The following is an 8,347-nucleotide window of genomic DNA, read 5'->3' as shown; positions in this document are numbered from 1 at the left end:
AGTCTCTTGCACTAGTAGGCTTTTATCATCTTTCTTAGGACCAGCCAGAATGGAGAACTAAAAAAACACCTGGAACCAGTAGGTTACACTTTGCTATTGGCCACTCAGGATTTTTCAACAGACACCAACACTTTAGGACTCACTGAAAATCCCCTGCAGAATCTCAACATACAGAGAGAATCCTGTACTAGGCACTGGGTCTTCTGCTGCTCCTATCCCAGGCCCTGGCAAAATTCACAAGGAGAAATCACTCTTAGCTACTTCTCCATGCTTCATGGCCCCTTAAGGGTGCATCCCCTTCACTGCTCCTCCTACCTCCAGCCATTGGTAGGCTCAAGGAATTAGCCCCTCAGCCATTCCCTCAGCCACCCCTCCTTCTCCTCATCCCAGTCCTCCAGAGGAGCTTCCTCTTTCGCTCTTATCCTTTCTTACCCAGGGCCTACCCCCAGTCAGCTGCAAGCCCCAGGCTGTGCAGCCATCTTGAGCACAGCCCTGAGTCTGCTGGCAGCCTGCACCATGGCTCTGTGGTCCCAGAGTTAAGGAGAAGGTAGACTCAAGCCAGACTGTGTGAATGGCACACCAGGTGCAGAGCTGCAGGAAACAGCAATGCTGGGGAAGGAATGGTGTGACAAGCCAAAAGGCTGGAGGAAGCCTCAGGCAATCTGAAAAGTCAGCAGTTCTGCTGAAGAGACACCCCAGTCCCAGGGTACACCTATCACCCCATCCAGAGACACCTCAGGGTACTCAGCCTACCCCCCACATCCAGCTATTCCACAGGAGATGCCCCCTTCCCACCCAGATATACTGCACACATGCTCCCCCCCACACCCGTCAGCAAGGTGATGGATGTCCATGAGTCCCAGAGTCTAGGCCTCTATGTCTGTGGTGGAGATTTATCCCAAGGTGATTGGTCTCAACAAATCCTAGGAACTAGGGAGGAGTTTTCCCCTCAGAAAATGGCACTTGGTGAACTCTAGACTAGGCTCACGTGGAGGACTCAGGAGACTTGCGAACGAGGTAGCTGTCAAGTCACCGGGTCTGGCCCAGCAGGGCCCTTAGTGAGCAATGCCACAGGAAAATGGCATAGGCAAGGTTCTGGAAGAGGGCGGGCGTGTGGTGAGGGGCAGGGAGTTCCCCAGGGACCTGGGGGCAGATGCTGGAAGAGGATGGCCGCAGGAGGCAGGCACTGGGAGAGCTGAGGAGTTTGACTTTGAAGCAGACTGGCGGTGTTCGGAGGGGTGCATGGAGTGCAGGTAGGATGACCAGACAACAAATGTGAAAAATCGAGACAGGGGATAGGGGATAATAGGAGCCTATATAAGAAAGACCCAAAAATTGGGACTGCCCTATAAAATCGGGACATCTGGTCACCCTAAGTGCAGGGAAGATTTCTGAGAGAGGACGACAGTTAGCAAGAGGCAGAATGGCAGTTACTCAGTTCCCTCCCATGGAGGGAAAGGTTCTAGAAACAGGACCCGCAAGGTAGGGCTTCCCCTATCCATATTTTCCCTGGCTGGCCCCTTGGCTGGGGTAGCTGTCCTGGATGAAATGGTTTGGATGTCCTGGGTTCTTGTAGCTGATAGGTGGCAACCCTACACACTAGTTCACACTACCCAACATTTCAAGTGGTTACTCTGGGATGGGTCCTAACCCCAGGGAGGGGTGGGAAGCCCTGTGAGTGGGGAGGTGGAGGGAAGTTACACACTCACCCCACAGCGGCAACTCCTGGGCTCCTATCCTGTGCAGTTGGCAGGGCTCAACTCCCCCCCACCCCCAGGCATTATGACCAGGCCCAAGTGCACAGCACTGCTCAGGTTTGGTCTGGACCCCTCACCCCATGCAGCAGGTCACAATGCCACTCACTCAAATTTAGCTTGGGCACACACATGCACACATACATATGCCATCAGCAGATAGGGTGGCCAGATGTCCCGATTTTATAGGGACAGTCCCAATTTTGGGGTTTTTTTCTTATATAGGCTTCTATTACCCCCCAGCCCATTCCAATTTTTCACATTTGCTGTCCAGTCATCTATCAGCAGGCCAGGCCAAACCTGACCATCACTGTGAATCTGTGCGACAGGGGTCACTTTGTAATACCTGAAGTGGGGAGCCAAGCCCTGTGGGGCAGGAGCCACTTCAACCAGGACAAGGGGGTGGGTGTCAAAGCAGGACAGTTCTGCTAAACCTGGGACAACTGTTGGTAAGTCTGCTAGTCAGTGGGAGGCATATGGGCACATAGCATTTTTCCTAATAAAAGTAATTAATTAATATAATTCTCAGCATTTCATAGGTTCATAGACTCTAGGACTGGAAGGGACCTCGAGAGGTCATTGAGTCCAGTCCCCTGCCCTCATGGCAGGACCAAATACTGTCTAGACCATCCCTGATTTCTACAATCTTAAATATCCTAAAAGTGCTGTGCAAACATTAGCTGCTTGGTGAGAGTCTGTGAGGTCACACGAACCTGGGGAGGAAAGTTATAGCTTGAGAGATGGGCAGTAGTACTACCATATTCATGCTTACTACTTACATAATAAGAAAAGTGTTACTTGAATATCGAGAAATTAAAGGTGAACTTTCAGATAAATTTAGACCCAAATGTAGTTGCAGTAAAAACAAGCTTTTGCTAAGCCTCCACACCTCAGCAGAAACATTCCAGCGGATTTTTTGTTTAAAATTTCAAAGGATACAATTTTTTGGCAAAGGCCAAATATTTCCCTACAGTGTTTGCTACCCAAAGATTGGCACCTCTGCCAATGTGTGAGAATGCAGGAAAGTGATTGGTAACCAAATACACCTCTACCCCAACAGAACACTGTCCTCAGGATCCAAAAAAATCTTACCACATTATAGGTGAAACCGTGTTATATCGAACTTGCTTTGATCCGCCGGAGCACGCAGCCCTGCCCCCACCCCCGAGCACTGTTTTACCGTGTTATATCCAAATTCGTGTTATATCGGGTCACGTTATATCAGAGTAGAGATGTACATTTATACTCACTCTGTCCCTGCTAATTTAGGTGGCTGGAAAAGTAGAATGGAGTTTAATTATTTGATAAACTTTTCTGAGTTTTAAAATACAGATAAATTCCTGTCTCTTACAGACCATCAACAATTGGAATATACCAGACTTTTCTTTATTCCTGTGTTTTCAGAAAGTTTTCTTACTCAGCCTGAGGTTAAAATTTCATTAGAGAATTTTAAGCAAATGCAGTCTTCAAGTACAAAACCTTAAATAGGATGAGAAGATTGTACAAAGTAATGTCTGTGTTCCTTGCCTGTTAAAAATAATGTAATGATTAAATGGGAAAAAGTTGTCACATCCTTTCAAGCCAGAAGGATGGAATTCCATGTCTTTCATACATGCCTGTTCTGCCTCAAGCTTGTCAGAGTCACACCCTCAGATCACATGGAAAACATTGCAATCACTAGGGTGCCCTGCATCCTGGTCTCTGGCCCTCCCCCATATTAGTTCCTTATTAGGCACTCCCCGCCCCCTGCTTTTTTTTTTAAATACACACTGAACAAAAATATTGACTTTTTCAGAAAATAGGGCCAGCAGGGGGCATTATGATCACAATAGGTATAGGATTTCACCCAGTAATTTCTCCATCAAGCCAAACAACTTCTGGTGGGAGTAGAACCTCTGTTTTTGGTGCCATTCCTTCCAGGATCTTCTTTCTTGACATACTTGAACTCTTAGTGGAATGAGCTCACCAGGCCTGGACCAGCTTGCCTTTCTATCACATAGCACAACTAAACTTATGCTTTCTCACAAGTGTGCATATATGCTGTGTTCTTTTGCAAGCCATCTTAAAGCAAAAAACAGTTCTATAAAGTCGATTGTTTATTTGAATAAAACTTAAGAGAAACTCAATTTCTCTTATCTAGTTTCTATTTTTGTCTGTTTCTTTCCCAACTGCTTAAATCTTGGGTGGGCAAGCTTTTTGGCTTGAGGGCCGCATCGGGTTTTGTAAATTGTATGGAAGGCTGGTTAGGGGAGAGAGTTGTGGCCCAATCCTCACCTGCTATCTGTGTCCCACCCAGGATTCCTGCCCCATCCAACTCCCCCTGTTCCCTGACTTTCCACTCCCCAACCACTGCCCCATCCACACACCCCTGCTTCCTGTCCCCTACAAGAAATTCAAAGCAGCTGAACTACACGGTGGTTTTCCCTCTTGACATCTGGCAACAGCTTTAAAGTAGAGTATCTGCTAGTCTGTTTGGCCTGGTCTACCCTACGCGCTCAATTTTAGCAGCGTTAAACCGTTTAATGCACCCTGTACACTCGCGGCCTGTATCTGCATATAAGGTTTTCATGGTTCTGTACTCCTCACCTAGAGGAGTAGCCCTACGTCTTTACCAATCCGTTAGGCGTTCGTGTGGCCGCAAATCGCGGTATTGGCCGTCGCGGGAGGTATCCACAGTGCACCACTGTACGCTCTGACAGCATCTGAACTGGAGGCGGCCAGGTAACAGGAAAGCCCACGAACTTTTAATTCATTCCTGCTTGCCCAACGTGCGAGCTCTGCATCAGCCACGGGTCGATGCTCCAATCCAAATAGAGACTCGTATGGACCGTAGGGCACGATGCATGGAATGATCTGCTGTTGCGCGGAGCCAACTTGTTCTATTCAGAGCTCCCCAGGTTCACGAAGGAAATGCCCAGCTTTGAAAAACATCTCCAGGCCCTACACGTGCTGGGGCAAGCTAACGAGAAACCAAAATCAAATGCGACGCTCATGCGAGGGAGGAGCGCCGTACTGAGACTCCAGCCTATCCACCGTCCCAGCAGTCTCCGAAATGATTTGTTCTGGCTAGCTCCCAGTGCTAGGTTCAAACCATTGCCAGTATGCCGTGGCGTAGCTCGTCATTTACTCCTCCCCCCACCACGTAAAGAAACGGAAAAAATCGCTTTCTTCTTTTTTCATATCACCACTAGATCTACTGAATGCTTGGGGTAGACGCGATGCTGCCAGCAGTAGCCAGCGATAACTGTCTTCTCCCCTTCTCGGTGGCCGTGCATACAATATGACTGCCATCTCATCACCACCGCCGCGCTCCTGGCTGGCCTCAGCGTGAGCTGGCGCGGACCGCTGGCGTAAAACTAGGAATGCTTCCCGTGTCATCCCGTAGATGTAAGAACAGCTGGTAACTGCTCAGTCTAGCCTGGCGCGGCTGGCTCCATCAGCCCCTCTTCTGCTGCCTAAGAACTCTGTACTTCCTGACTACATACCGCGGGATGCCGGCCTCTGCTCCCACCCGCTTAATGTTCTGCCTGGCACTTATAGCGCATGGAGGCCTGCCTCGCCCTCATTTATTTACTAAGTCACTGCTTTCTTCTTCTGACTTTTTGATAACTTCCTGAGCATAAATGGGGGGGCACTGCCACTGTAGACCCAGACGTTGGAGGAGGAGGCGAAGCCACGGGTGGCGTTGTTGCAGTGCACCCCTCGTGAATGAATGTTAGACGTCATCATTTCTGCCGGACCTGCCGGCCCGCTGTGCTTCTGATACACTGGTTCTCTAGTACACTTGCCCCATATTCTAGGCAGGACTGACTCTATTTTTAGAAACCATAAAGGAGGGATTGACTCGGGGAGTCATTCCCAGTTTTGCCCTTGCGCCTCGGGCCGACCTCAGCTAGGGGCACCCATGATAGCAGCAGACAGTAGAGAACGACTGATAACCGTCTCTGCTATCATGCAAAAGCAAACGAATGCTGATATGTAGCACCGTAGTAATGCCTCTGTTAGCGGCATCCAGTACACATACGGTGACAGTAAAAAAAAAAAAAGCTCAACGGGCTCCATGGTTGCCGTGCTATGGCGGCTGCCAGGGCAATCCAGGGAAAAAGGGCGCAAAATGATTGTCTGTCATTGCTTTCCCGGAGTAAGGAATGACTGATGACATTTGCCCAAAACTACCCGTGACAATGATTTTTGCCCCATCAGGCACTGGGATCTTAACCCAGAATTCCAAGAGGCGGGGGAGACTGTGGGAAGCTATGGGATAGCTACAGAATAGCTACCCACCGAGCAACGCTCTGGAAATCGACGCTAGCCTCGGACCATGGATGCACACCGCCAAATTAATGTGCTTAGTGTGGCTGTGTGCACTCGACTTTATACAATGTTTTACAAAACCCGTTTATGTAAAATCAGAATAATCCCGTAGTGTAGACGTACCCTGTGAATGTAACACCTTCTCAGAGCTATACGTGGGGCATTTGTATTGCTCTGGTAGTATCTGGGGCAACCTCAACAATCAGACCTTGTTAAGTAACTCACCCTGTATTTGTTTCATTTGTCTTCAAACAAGTCTCTTCTTTCCATTTCAGAAGGATTTTGAGTTCTCCAAAGTTGTCTGAAGACCATCCTTAGTGACAGTGTCAACTCCACTGAGCCAGTCTTCTTCCATAGTTCTGCCCCTTAGGATGATCAGATATCCCACATTTAGGGACAGTCCTATTTTTAGGTGTTTTTCTCATACATGCTCCTACTAACCCCCACCCCCACCACATCTTCTCTCCCAATTTTTCACACTTGCTTTCTGGTCACTCTACTGACCCTCCCTATAGTGAGGTTGGGTGTTCCAGAAACAAAGGGATCGTGATTCATTTGACTCTCACAGAAGCAAGGTCATGAGGGCATCATATAGGAGTTTGCACCAGGGCAGAGGCTGGAAACTGCACCTGTATTCCCCTCCATGGTCCAGCACAGCCTCCCAGTCCAGGCTTCTGGCTCCTCAGCTGTCACGTCTTGCACACAGAAACCCATTCCTCTTCCCCTCCTAACCATGGTTTTTCCAGACTGCACAGTTCCTTGCCTACACTGTTATGGCCAACAAGCCAGACTGCTTCAAATAGGTTGGTGTTTGCATTTTTCCTCTCTTCAGAGGCGATAAAATAGTGTAAGTGCCCAAATTAAGTTAACACACAGCTCATTCTAAGCAAGCATATCTATTAAGGTAAAAGCACTTCAGAAAATAATACAAACCTAAATGCATGCTAATAAAACATACCAGAGATCACCCCCCACAGGTGTTGCAGTCAGAGTCCATCCTTCTAGGCTGAGGTTGTTATAAGAACCCAGACAGCATAGATCACACTGTTTCTTTATGCAACTTGGGACTTTGATCTTCAGCCTTCAGGGTCAGATAGTCAGTAGACAACTGTGCCCCCTCCTCAGGGCATATCTTCAGCTTGTTTTTTTTCCTTGAAGCCCAACTTTTAGATGGTATTTCTATCCAAACTCCTAGGAATTCCATGTCACTCCTACTGACCTCAAAGACCATTCCTGTCTACCACAATATTCAATATAGTTTATTGATTATCCAGGTCCACAATAATACAGAACATTTGGATTTAGTACATTTGGAGTCAATTGTATGAAATTCAAAGAAGTTTTTCTAAGGGTATTGCAGGAAATTGCTATGTCTGTCACAAGGGGCAACAGAGGCAAAGAGGAGGAGAAGGGGAAGTGTGTCAGGAGAAAGCAAAGGATTGTTGGGAGCAGAGTTGTGCAGGACTTGAAGGCGAGTCTGAGAAGTCAATAATCATATGGATCAGGAACACAATCTCCTCCTTTTACTTTTATCAGTAAAGGGGAAAAAATTGAGCAGCTGCTCTTACAGCAAGGACACTCGTTCATTGACAGGTTATATTGCATGCCTTGCTGTACCCAATGCAAGGTGAGAAGTGTCCTCTCCAACTTAAGAAATCACAACTTCCACAGGGTTTATGTATTTAAGACAAAACATTATATACAATTAAGAACCATACAAAGTGTTACACTCTTTTAATTAGTAAAACAGATCCACATAGATTGTCCAAAAACATTTAACAGACTTGCACACTGATTTATTGCTTTAAACTGGCAATAATTTTATTGACTGGCATTTATAGTAAGAAATGCTGTAGCCAAGAGTTGTTCTTGAAAGCTCTACTACTGCTCACCTAAAAGGGCTTGGCAATATGTGTTGCACTCAAGCCGATAGCCCTCAATTCTACCCCCATCCTTGGCAAGGACTGGTGCTGCCTACAGACAGGTTGTGCTGGGACCTTGTTATAGCTCTTATGTTCTGGAGCTACTGGAAAGTCAAATCTTCCATAGTTGCAGTTCACACTCTCTCTCTCTCTCAATACCATGAGCACAGCATGTCAAGATTAGAAGAAGGATCCGTGGGTCTTAAAGATCCTGAGATATGTTTAGGATTTACTTTACAACTGCCAGTTTAAACTAGCAGTAGCACATCTGCCAGAGTGCCAAATACAACACTGGCTTACCTCTGCACAAGACCTGATTCTATAATACATCCACCACCAGATTACCCAAGTGGTTCC

Source organism: Chelonoidis abingdonii, chromosome 9 (assembly GCF_003597395.2).
Source record: "Chelonoidis abingdonii isolate Lonesome George chromosome 9, CheloAbing_2.0, whole genome shotgun sequence".
Lineage (NCBI taxonomy): Eukaryota > Metazoa > Chordata > Testudines > Testudinidae > Chelonoidis > Chelonoidis abingdonii.
The sequence above is the reverse complement of the archived record's forward strand: the minus strand, read 5'-3'. Positions refer to the sequence as shown.